Source organism: Lepidochelys kempii, chromosome 1, assembly GCF_965140265.1.
Source record: "Lepidochelys kempii isolate rLepKem1 chromosome 1, rLepKem1.hap2, whole genome shotgun sequence".
NCBI classification, from domain to species: Eukaryota; Metazoa; Chordata; order Testudines; family Cheloniidae; genus Lepidochelys; species Lepidochelys kempii.
The window spans coordinates 45,320,155-45,333,089 of record NC_133256.1 but is presented as its reverse complement, the minus strand read 5'-3'; the positions used below and the strand labels follow the sequence as shown (position 1 = coordinate 45,333,089).

The 12,935-nt window shown below is 41.5% G+C and overlaps 1 protein-coding gene and 1 long non-coding RNA gene across 12 annotated transcripts in view; one reads left to right on the top strand and one right to left on the bottom strand.

Annotated features, from left to right (window-relative positions):
- The window catches only part of MTUS2 (microtubule associated scaffold protein 2), a 502,826-nt gene that overhangs the window by 356,177 nt on the left and 133,714 nt on the right, over positions 1-12,935 (bottom strand). The gene's annotated exons all lie outside the window — the stretch shown is intronic.
- Positions 1-12,935, top strand: part of LOC140910346 (uncharacterized) — a 62,819-nt gene that overhangs the window by 37,880 nt on the left and 12,004 nt on the right. The window lies entirely within an intron of this gene.

Here is a 12,935-nt window from a genome sequence, read left to right as displayed (position 1 = left end):
CAGCCTCACAGTGCATTCTGTAATCATCAATCAGGGTTATTCTCAACCTTTATTAATTTGCAACTTTGGGAGGCACTTCAGAAACAGCACATTAAATTAGGTCTTGCAGCAGAGACAGATGTTCGAGGGAAACCAAAATTCAAAGTGCAGTCCTTTTTATTCTTTTTTCATTGATCAAACTTTTAAACAAAAACAAGCCATTTTTATTTGTTACACATATTGTGAAAAATGTTCTGCTGTAAATTAACATCCACAGCGCACCAAGAGGGTCCACAAAGGCATTCGACGAAGAGATTATACCACAACGTTTTTAATCAACAACACTGGCATTTCTGAGAGGGATGAGGAAACTAATGAAATCAGTAGGAGAAACATCTCAAACCAAACAAACCATTTTTTGAGGTTCATTCAGATTCCGTGTCCTCTCCTGACTAGAGATAGATTATCTAAAGTGGTCCTTGCAGTCCTCGCATGTTATCTGCTATGTTGTCTTCTTGCATCAGGAGAAACCAGAAATGTACTGTCCTTTTTGGTGAATCTTTCTGCTCTTCAGAAGACCCTGCTATCCTTTCTGGCTTCAGGATGTCCTTTTTTAGGAGTTGCCAGGCTGTCCATTGATTTAAGTCTGTCCCGCTAGAGCTCATACCTTCCACTCAAGGGACTCCATTGTTAATTCAGAATGGGGGAGAGGATTTGAGATCCCAAGGCTGGATCTGCTATCCTTGTGCGAAGGGATTTCATAGTACTGTGGATGAGCTTTGGGATACAGGTTACAGAATGCCTTTTAAAACTGTAAAAGTGTACTTAGATTTCCAGAAAGCCTTTGACAAGGTCTCTCACCAAAGGCTCTTACGTAAATTAAGTTGTCATGGGATAAGAGGGAAGATCCTTTCATGGATTGAGAACTAATTAAAAGACAGGGAACAAAGGGTAGGAATAAATGGTAAATTTTCAGAATGGAGAGGGCTAACTAGTGGTGTTCCCCAAGGGTCAGTCATGGGACCAATCCTATTCAATTTATTCATAAATGATCTGGAGAAAGTGGTAAACAGTGAGGTGGCAACGTTTGCAGACGATACCAAACTGCTCAAGATGGTTAAGACCAAAGCAGACTGTGAAGAACTTCAAAAAGATCTCACAAAACTAAGTGATTGGGTAACAAAATGGCAAATGAAATTTAATGTGGATAATTGTAAAGTAATGCACATTGGAAAAAATAACTTCAACTATACATACAATATGATGGGGGGCTAATTTAGCTACAACTAATCAGGAGAAAGATCTTGGAGTTATCGTGGATAGTTCTCTGAAGACATCCACGCAGTGTGCAGCAGCAGTCAAAAAAGCAAATGGGAATCATTAAAAAAGGGGATAGAGAATAAGACGGAAAATATCTTATTGCCCTTATATAAATCCATGGTATGCCCACATCTTGAATACTGTGTACAGATGTGGTCCCCTCATCTCAAAAAAGATATACTGGCATTAGAAAAGGTTCAGAAAGGGGCAACTAAAATGATTAGGGGTTTGGAATGGGTCCCATATGAGGAGAGAGTAAAGAGGCTAGGACTTTTCAGATTGGACAAGAGACTAAGAGGAGATATGATAGAGGTATATAAAATCATGAGTGGTGTGGAGAAAGTGAATAAGGAAAAGTTATTTACTTGTTCCCATAATATAAGAACTAGGGGCCACAAATGAAATTAATGGGTAGCAGGTTAAAAAAACAAATAAAAGGAAGTTCTTCTTCACTCAGCGCACAGTCAACCTGTGGAACTCCTTGCCTGAGGAAGTTGTGAAGGCTAGGACTATAACAGGGTTTAAAAGAGAACTGGATAAATTCATGGAGGTTAAGTCCATTAATGGCTATTAGCCAGGATGGGTAAGGAATGGTGTCACTAGCCTCTGTTTGTCAAAGGGTGGAGATGGATGGCAGAAGAGAGATCACTTGATATTACCTGTTAGGTTCATTCCCTCTGGGGCACCTGGCATTAGCCACTGTTGGTAGACAGGATACTGGGCTGGGTAGACCTTTGGTCTGACCCAGTATGGCCATTCTTATGTTTTTATGTTTAAAATGACAAATGAGTGGAACCCAGCAGAGGGACTGGGTCATGCTACTTTTTGAGGACATCCACAGAAAGCATGAGTGGGCCAGCAGCTTGCCCCACAAAGAGAAACAATGCTTTATAAAGGGTGGGGCTAGCAGCAGGTTCCTGGCCCTCCCTGAGAGAGTAAGAACATCCACCCCTGAGGGATAATAGGCTGCCAGTCTTTTCCTCTCTCTCAAGAAGAAAAATACAACAAGGAGAAGAATCCAGGCCTGTATGTGGGACAGTGTCAGTTGAGGAAGTGGAGGGGAGGGCTATAGGGTTTGATGGAGCCTTCCTGGACCAGACTTGTCCTCCTTCCAACATTTTAATATGTTGTGCTTTGATAACTGCTGGGCATGTTTTCTGCTGATAAACATTTTGGTGAAAAATGACACCATTTCTCATACCAGAAGTATGGGAATCCTAAGAAAAAATTACAAATCAAATTCTGTCATAAGCTGTTTCAGCATTAATGCAAATCATTAGCGTTTAACTGTAATGTGTATACATCTAGTTTGTGTTAATCTTCTGATGTAGATAACTGGTTCACAATTTTCTTAAACTATACTACTTTATTGCTGATGTCAATGATTATGCAAATTTTCAGGATGCCAGATACCAGCAGAAGATTGCTCAGAAATGCCACTCTTTATTCAGAACTGTGGGTAAGGTGATGGCCTTCCCCAGGGGAACCCACAGGAAGGAAAAGAAAAGCTCTGAGGGTCCCTGTGATGGGGTGGACTAGGCCCTGAGGCCCACTGCTGGAGGCCTTGTGGCCCTGCCACACTCCTCCCCAGAAAAAGGGCAGGAGGGAGATCCTCCAAACTGCCTAGAGCAGCTGTGTGGGAAGCAGCCAATCAGCAGGCTAATATAAAAAGAGCTGCACTTCCCTGCAAAAATCCCCACAGGTTGCCCCACAGGTTGGCACTATATATCTAGTGGATGGTGCGTGGCACAAGAAGGGTGGCACCGGGCACATACCAGATCACAGCTCAACGGGTGGAGATGTTAGTGGCGTAAAACATTCACTTCTCAAATCAGGTCTTGGCAGGTATGTGAAGGAGAAATTGATTTTCAGCTGTTCATTTTTTTCAGAATATATGTTACTTGGAACTTTAAAGTCTAATAGTATATGTATAATGAACTTTGATATAAAAATATTTTACAAAACTATTACTGGTTATATCATTTATTTCATATGAATATGGAATATCCCAAATTCAGAGTGATATTATACTATCAATTTCTAAGTAGAACTCTCCACTTGAAATCAATGGGGAGTACTGCTGAAAACTTGACACAATACAGCCTAAATTTACCCCAACTCTGTTTCAAATAAAAAATTGAAACAGGAAGTTAAATAAAGCTTTAAACTCTGCCACCTTCTATAATTCTACCCTTTGTGACAGGGTCGGGCCAGATGGCTACAGGAGAGTAACAGAAGGCAGATATATTAGCCCCAGGTTAAGTAGGTCCCTTTTCCCTGGGTAAGGTAACAGGGAAAGTTTCAGAACAATCAGGAACCTTCTGGAGACAATTAAGACAGGCTGATTAGAACACCTGCAGCCAATCAAGAAGCTGCTAGAATCAATTAAGGCAGGCTAATCAGGGCACCTGGGTTTAAAAAGGAGCTCACTTCAGTTTGTGGTGTGCGTGGAAGGAGCGGGAAGCAAGAGGTGCTAGGAGCTGAGAGTGAGAACGCATACTGTTGGAGGACTGAGGAGTACAAGCATTATCAGACACCAGGAGGAAGGTCCTATGGTGAGGATAAAGAAGGTGTTGGGAGGAGGCCATGGGGAAGTAGCCCAGGGAGTTGTAGCTATCGCACAGCTGTTCCAGGAGGCACTCTAGACAGCTGCATTCCACAGGGCCCTGGGCTGGAACCCAGAGTAGAGGGTGGGCCCAGGTTCCCCCCAAACCTCCTAACTCCTGGTCAGACATAGGAGGAGTTGACCTGGACTGTGGGTTCACGAAAACGGCCAAGCTGAGGGCTGCCATGAAGCTCCAAGGCGAGCAAATCCGCCAATAAGCACAAGACCCACCAAGATAGGGAGGAACTTTGTCACACCTTATTCAGGATCACCACCAGACTGGCACAGAAGACTTGGGATAAAATTAGGATAGCCTTGAATTTAGGAAATGTAGAGATAGTGGAATACTGTCAGAAACATAATTTCAGGGAAAAGTACATCTACCAGGAGATGTGGATGAGAGAGAATGAACCACACATGACGGATGTTAGTTCCATCACTTGATGCACTACTGGAAGCTGCTCAGAAGCCATGGTGATGAGTGGTATATGAACCTAGTTCTATTCTGTATATCATACCTTCAGTCCCTGTCTTTCAAGGTGGCCAATAAGAGACTCTTCTGTAAAACTCTCCTTCAAATTTACAATGGCAAAGAAAAAAACAACAAGCCAACCAATCTTAGTGTCTAGAAGGTAGTGAGAATTGGTTTGGGCACCTGTAAAAACTTTATAAGAATCTGTGAAGAAAGGGAAAGTCAGCCAGCCACCTTCCCTTCTTCCACACTTTGTTTTAGATGAAAGCTTCAACAGCCCCAAAGCTGCATCTCTAACACCAATACTTTATCTCCCTCAGACTGAGACTTTTTGGGGAATATCTTTTCTTTTTTTATTGCTGTGCTCTGACACAGAACCCTTGATCATTTTAATTCACACTTCATGTCATTATCATTCTTTCCTACCATTACTGTATCTTATTGTTACTTTTCTCTTTACAGTATTCTACAGTAGTGAGTGAAAAATTGTAAGGAGAAAATTACAATTAAGTTTTTACATGAAATGATGAGTTGCAAGCATCCAGATTTCTCTTTTTTAAACCTACTGAACTTCCAAGGAAAATCTAGTTACTAAGATATGTAGAAAGTCATGCGGGCTCGGATTATCAAAGGGGCCTAACTCCCTTAGGTGCCTTTGAAAATATTAGCCACGGTCAATATAGATGCTAGACATGTATTAAGGTCCTAGAGGAGACAAGTCTTCTCCTAGACATTTCATTCACTTCTTATGATTGAGGTACAGCTACTTCATGGTCAGACTCTGCTACCCTTACTCAAACTGCATAGTGCCTGCAAGTTGTCCCACTGATTTTAATGAAAATACTTGTGGAGTGAGGTACTATTGAATGTAAGGGTGGAAGAATCTGGCCCTTTAATTACTAAAACACTACCAGATACAGCCCAAAAGGTCATATAGAGGAGAATATGTAGTGTTAAGCATATGAAGAAGAATTAGACCTAATGAGCATATTTATATCCCAAATCTTCATAATTTGGTCCATTCTGGAGAGTGTTCCCTATCTGGCTAAACTGAAGAATTATACACAAGATAGGGCGATGTTAACTGTTTTATTGAGTTTGTGAGACAAAGTAAGCTCTTACAAGTCAGGTGCTTCTCAACAGACAGCTGCCTGCAGCACATACATTAGCTTATTTAATACAAAGCATGAAACACAGTCAAGATGAAAGGGATTCTCCGTTTTCACTCTGAAAATCATTTAAAAATAGACTACATTTTGCTAATGGTGATGGTTCTGTGGCTAGAAGGCATCCGGTACATTTTCCAGATCATGAAAGTGTAGTATCCAGAACAAGTATCTATTATCAGGTTATTATTTTATAAATCCTTTACTGGGGCTCAATATCCTACAGTGGGAGGGGAATAGGCTCTCTATCCAATAACGTATGTCTTTTCCAGATCTAACTTCTACATTACCCTATTTTAGGATTGCTGCCACATCAGAGACATTGTTCCTCTCCTACAGCCATCAGATCCTCTTTATCATTGGAATAATAATCATTGCTCACCTATGATTTCAAAATGCTGAGTTCTTGGTTTTATCAGAATTTTATTTCGTTGCCCCCATGGAAAGCCCAGGTAGGGGTTAACATTATTTTAAATATTAACATAAAAGTGAAAAATAATAAATAAGAGTGGCTCTTATTTTAAAATATGTCTCACTCTGAACCAATGGAGAGACGTATAATATGCACTTTACATTTAGGGCTAGATCATGTTGTGTGCTGTACCAGTATGTTTCTCTTCCTTCATGTGCAAGCAACAGGTCAGGATATCCCTCTAGTGTTCAAGAAAAACCAAGACAAAGGAACTGGCGGGGTCCTGTGACAGCCAATGCATCGGGCCCCTGCAGGCTTAGTATGTATGCAGGATGGTGCCCATAAAAGAAATGACAAGTTGATAGAGGCAGCTTGCAATGATGAAAGCTTCCCTGTGGCATACATAGTACCCTTGAAAAATGAACCCCATCAGAGCAGCTCCATCTTTTACCCACACTCTTCTCCTGAACCATTGCTATGGAGATGTGAGTGGAGCAACACAGGAGATGTGGAGGGAGGAACACATGGTCTTGGAAATCTGGAATTAATGATAGTAAGCAGCACTCCATTCCAGGCATCAGTGGTTTGCAAATATTTAATGCAGAGGTGAGCAAACTACAGCCCGCCAGCCACATCCGGCCCATGGGCCTGTCCTGCCTGGTCCCTGAGCTCCCGGCTGGGGAGGCTAGCCCCCAACCCCTCCCACGCTGTTCCCCATTCCCCGCAGCCTCAGTGCACTGCGCCGCCAGTGCTCTGGCCCGCTGCTCCTGTCTAGCGGCGTGCGCAGCAAGGCTGGCTCCGTTTGCAGGAGGTTTAGATTGGATATTAGGAAAAACTTTTTCACTAGGAGGGTGGTGAAGCACTGGAATGGGTTACCTAGGGAGGTGGTGGAACCTCCTTCCTTTGAGGTTTATTAAGGTCAGGCTTGACAAAGCCCTGGCTGGGATGATTTAGTTGGGGATTGGTCCTGCTTTGAGCAGGGGGTTGGACTAGATGACCTCCTGAGGGCCCTTCCAACCCTGATATTCTATGATTCTAAGCTCCTGCTGCTCCGAGCAGCATTGTAAGGGGGCTTGGATGGGGCGGAGGTTTTGGGGGGGGGGCAGCCGGGGGGGGCAGTCAGGGAGCAGGGGGCGGTTGGATAGGCATGGGAGTCCCGGGGGAGCTGTCGGAGGTGAGGGTGTGGATAGGGGTCGGGGCAGTCGGGACAGGGAGCAGGGGTGGTTGGATAGGGGGTGGGGTCCCAGGGGGCGGTTAGGGGGTAAGGGGAGGTTGGATGGGGCAGAGGTTCTGGGGGGGAGGTCAGGGGATGGGGAACGGGGGGGTGGGTGGATAGGCATGGGAGTCCCGGGGGGCCTGTCAGGGGATGGGGGGGTTGGTTAGTGGCAGGGGTCCTGGGAGGATGCAGTCAGGGGACAAGGAGTAGGGGGGTTGGATGGGTTGAGGGTTCTGAGGGGCGCAGTCAGGGGGTGGGAAGTGGAAGGGGGCAGATAGGGGCGGGGGCCAGGCTGTTTGGGGAGGCACAGTCTTCCCTACCCAGCCCTCCATACAATTTGGAAACCCTGATGTGGCCCTCGGGCCAAAAAGTTTGCCAACCCCTGGTTTAATGTATTATGCCCCAAGGTGGGAATATTCTCCCTGAGAAATACAGTTTGATATTCAAAGCAGGCTAGAATAAAGGGACATTTTGCGGGCAAGCACAGAAAATCAACATTCAGTCCACATTGCACACCTGTCCTCAGTTGTGCTTTCTTTTTTATTGTTACTCTGAGAAAACATTTGAAATAAATTTATGATCTCAAAGTGCTGCTGGAACAGACCTCATTTCTCAAATTCCATACTGCCTCCCATTTACTCCTTCCATCCAGCCCTATTCTTTCCCTTCCTCTTGGGGAGTGAGAAGGCAACCAGCAAAGAAAAAAACCTTTTAACAGAAGTATACACCAGGCTGATCAAAGTGTGAAAAGCAATAAGTGGGAAAAGTAGATTATCAGTTGCCACACATAATATTCTCTTATCTTCACCGTTTCAGTGAAGAGATTCTGTTTTCTGGCCTGGAGGATTTAAAGGGTCCCAAATATTATCTATGTCCCATGAAATATCATCATTTTTTGATGTTGCATTTTGACTTGCTTAATGAAGAATGAATTTATCCAGAGGACCAACAATTCCTGGTGCCAACACATTAATCTGATTATTTTGCCAAATGTGCGTGTCCAGATCTGGCTGTATTTGGGGATTCCATATCTTGGGTCTGATAAATAGTCATTTTCAAGCAAATTTTAAACCAAATAAGCATTTCTGCTTAAGTTTAGGTCTATTACTTACTGTCCAATCCAGAATGGCCTTCCTAGCTATTTCTTTACATGATGGGTTAGATCAACATAAAACATAGCAATTAAAATATCAGAAATAAGCAACATTTTTGCCTCAAACTATGGAGTCCAAACAGCATATCCAGCACATCTATGACAAAGAAATATATAATATTTGGCTATCATTTTTCCACTCACATTGCAACCATATATTACACAATACATAGCACAATATTACCTGAAAAACTCGTATGGCAGAATTTGAGAGTTGGGACTGCAGTATTTTGTGGCATATCTCAGTGAAGTGAAAGGCATGGGATGCCATCTTGAATGTGATTTGCCTCCTAAAAACCAGAGTATGTTTGCCTTTCACTTCACTTCTCCATCAAATGCAGCAGTCACCCTGCATGGCTTGTATAAGCAATTTCCAGTCAGGTGTGTTATTTCACATATGGTGTTCTAAAAGCAGTTTAATAAAGTCCAGAGTATTCCAAACAAATATCAGTAAATGTGTATTGAATTTGACTTGTAATCTTTAGAAAATAAAGAATATCTACTAATTTCTGTCACCAGATGACCAGCCATATATCTGGGGCAATATAATCCATTCATTTACATATAGATCCAAAGACTCCCAAATCTATAGGATATCCCCAACTGACAGAATTTGCATTAATGTAACTGATTTAGCTGAGAGATATGTAAAAACCACACAGAGGCAGATAGCTCCCCATTGACTATGAGGAGGCTACGTTTGTTGTTTTCTTCCATTATAGAATATACAGTGCTCATGAAATGTGCACTTGTTTCTGATAAGCTTATGCAAAGAATTGCCGTCTAGACCAAAACTGTAAGGGCCTGATTCTCAATCCCAATGTGTACATCAGTATCATCTGGAAATAGAACAACAGGTATGTATGAGCAAGAAATAGTATCTATGCTAGCTGTCCAGTACAGTCGGTCAGAAATTTTTTGATGAAACTGCTATTGTCAGCAAATGCCAACTCATTGAAACAAACTTTTCTCAGGAACATATCTGTTTCAGTGAAATTTTGTCGAGAAATGGCTTCTTGGGTCCAGAATGGAATTTCTGGCCAAAAGACTACCCCAGAATAGGCAATAGCCCAAAGGTTTGATCAGGGACTTATACCGGGGTCTCCCACATTCCAGGTGTGTGCCCTCACCACCAGGCTATTGGGAATTCCGGGGTGGTTCTCTCTGTCTTTCCTGTTAGAACTGTTTCACTTCATGGAAACAATTAAATCTCAATTTTTTTCATGGGACAGGAAAGTAGTTTCCCATCCAGCTCCAATGTCCCAGGTATGTCTATTCAGACAACCTGTGGAAGGGGGCATGCAGGATTTGGACCCAAGCTATTTGCATACTTGTGTCAGAATAAAAGGCATCACGTATATAACTCCTAACAGCAATATTTTCTACATTAGCTGAAAACCCATGCACAATATATAATCTCAGACACTTAGTCAATGGAGAGCTGTCTATGTATAATTTTGTATATCTTTCAACTAAAATCCAAATCCTAATTTAAAATTTCCAGTTCAAGGATATTATATTGATTTTTTTAATCACCTTTGGAGGATTTTGGGGTCCAGAAACCAATGAACTGGTGTTATTCATTTTTAAAAGTTCTGTTTTTAAACAGTGGTAGATTTGTGAGAAATGCTTTTTGTGTAATAATTCAATACAAATTACAAATGAGCCTAATTCTCTTATCACTGGGAATGAGAACAGGAGAAGCTGGAAATATTTTCCATTATTTATTTATTTGTTTTAAAAATTGAATAAGCTACCATTATTTGCATACTTTTGAAATATTAAAACCATAAAACGCTGCATAAAATATAAATTCAAATAAAATTAAATCAAAACTAATGGTATCAACCCAAAATATAATAGAATTTGTACAACTAAAGTCCAAAAATAATCCCCTTTCCACAAAAGTCCAGGATTACAGATGGGTTTTACACTAGGTTAGGTGATACATGGTCAGTTGTCATACTGACATACAGTTTGGAATTATCAGCATATTGAATATAGAATTATAGAAATGCAGGGCTGGAAGGGACTTCAAGAGATCATCTATCCATCTCCTCCACACTGAAGCAGGATTGTGTACCCTAGACCATCCCTGACAAATGTTTGTCTACCTGTTCTTAAAAACCTCCCAGTGATGGGGATTCCATAACCTCCCTTGGAAGCCTATTCCCATACTTAACTATCCTTTTAGTTAGAAAGTTTTTCTAATATCTAACCTTAATCTTTCTTGCTGATGATTAACTGAGTCCTTCTTGGTCTTCTCTCAGTGGATATGGAGAACAATTGATCACCATCCTTATTGGGATATGTAAAGGTTAAGTAAAAACTGGGGAAACTGCTGATGTGCTGATATGGTATTAGAGAGTAGAACCCGGGCAGGTACAGTTACTGCGCTTGATAGATAAAGTGCCATCCCTGTCCCTTCCCTTCTGCTTGTTAAGGATTGATAAGCGTTGCAGCTGCATAAGGAATGTGGGTGTCTAAACAATATCCTTTGTGTAAAGAAGCGTTATCGCCCCCTCCCTTCCTTTCCCAGCTACATAAATGACATTGGGGTCATGGCCCCTTCCTCCCTTACCTGTGAACTGCTGCTCAAGGAAATTTGTGGCTGCAATTGCTGCAGAGAAATGTATCTTCAAGGTAAAAATGTCTGTAGAATATGCTTAATGCTGTAAACAGTAAACAGGGGTGGGAATAAATATATTCAGCATATAGCTATTAATATTCATTGTATGAGTGTTCATATTACTCTAAGGTTTAGGGGGTATTGTAGTAAAAGTAGGTATTTACATATTAACTTAGATAAAAGACTGTGATGTGATTAGCTCAGTGCTTACTCGACAATTGGATCGAGGGGAACAAGTATTGCAATAAAGAAGCTCGTTTACTCAATACACCTTTCGGTCAGCCTGCTCATTCTCTAACAATCTTCTTAACAACCTTCCACATATTTGAAGACTTATGTCCCCACTCATTCCTCTCTTCTCCAGACTAAGCATGCCCAATTCTTTCAGCCTTTCCTCTTGGATATTTTTTCCAAACCTCTTATTTTTGTTGATCTCCTCTGGACTTTCTCCAATTTGTCCACATCTTTCTTAAAATATCCAGGTTTGGGTAGGAGATATCTTCATATAGACCTTAACATCACATTACTGCTCTCTTTATTTAACTCTTCAGAACGCTATACAGGAAGAATGGAAATTGATAATATAAAATGTAAGAAGGGATAATTATTATTAATTATTTCTATTAGAATGTCTGTTAGAGGTCTCATTGTGCTAAGCACTCTTATTCACAAAGAAAAAATGGCCTTACAAATTTCAGTCTTAGATTTGTATTAACAGGAGTGTTGTAAGCAAGACAAGAGAAGTATTGTATATACTCGTTCATTAGCCCATTCATTTATAAGCCGACCCCCCAAGATGGATAGGTAAAAATAGCAAAAACTGTATGACCCTTTCATAAGCCGACCCTATATTTCAGGGGTTGGCAAACTTTGGATCCTGGCCCATTAGGGTAAGCCACTAGCAGGCCTGGATGTTTTGTTTACGTGGAGCTTCTGCAGGCATGGAGTCCCTCAGCTCCCTGTGGCTGCAGTTCGCCGTTCCCAGCCAATGGGAATGTGCCACTTTCCGCAGCTCCCTCTGGCTGGGAACAGCGAACCGCGGCCACAGGGAGCTGAAGGACTCCATGCCTGCAGAAGCTCCATGTAAACAAAATGACAATGTATTAGGTATTCAATTCAATGATTCCATAGAGTTTAAAATCATCAAATTTTGGTGTAGACCCATTTATAAGCCGACCCCCGTTCTTTGATGCGTCACTTTTTTACCAAAAATATTCGGCTTATGAATGAGTATATAGGGTAATTCTTCCACTCTATTCTGCACTGATTAGGCCTCAACTGGAATATAGTGTCCAGTTCTGGGTGCCACGTTTCAGGAAAGATGTGGACAAATTGGAGAAAGTCCAGAGAAGAGCAACAAAAATTATTAAAGGTCTAGAAAACATGGCCTATGAAGGAGGATTGAAAAAACTGGGTTTGTTTAGTCTGGAGAAGAGAAAATAGAGGGGACATAACAGTTTTTAAAGTACATAAAAGGCTGTTACAAGGAGGAGGGAGAAAAATTGTTCTACTTAACCTCTTAGGATAGGACAAGTAGCAATGGGCTTAAATTGCAGCAAAGGCTGTTTAGGTTGGATATTAGGAAGTTTTTCCTAATTGCCAAGGTGGTTAAGCACTGAAATAAATTGCCTAGGGAAGTTCTGGAATTTCCATCATTGGAGATTCTTAAGATCAGGTTAGACAAACACTTGTCAGGGATGGTCTAGATAATATAGTCCTGCCATGAGTGCAGGGGACTGGATTAGAATCATGACCTCTGGATGTCCCTTCCAGTCTTACCATTCTATGATAAAACATACAAAAAGTGGAGGAAGAGGAACACAACAGAACTAGGTACAAATTTTATATAAACTATATTAATTCACTCAGTCATTTCACTGGTACAGTATCATGTTTATTGCTCTCTTTATATATAGGTCTCCAGCTGTGTGCAATCAAAGACTATTTATGTAGCTTTAAGTACATCATAAAGGCAATACATTT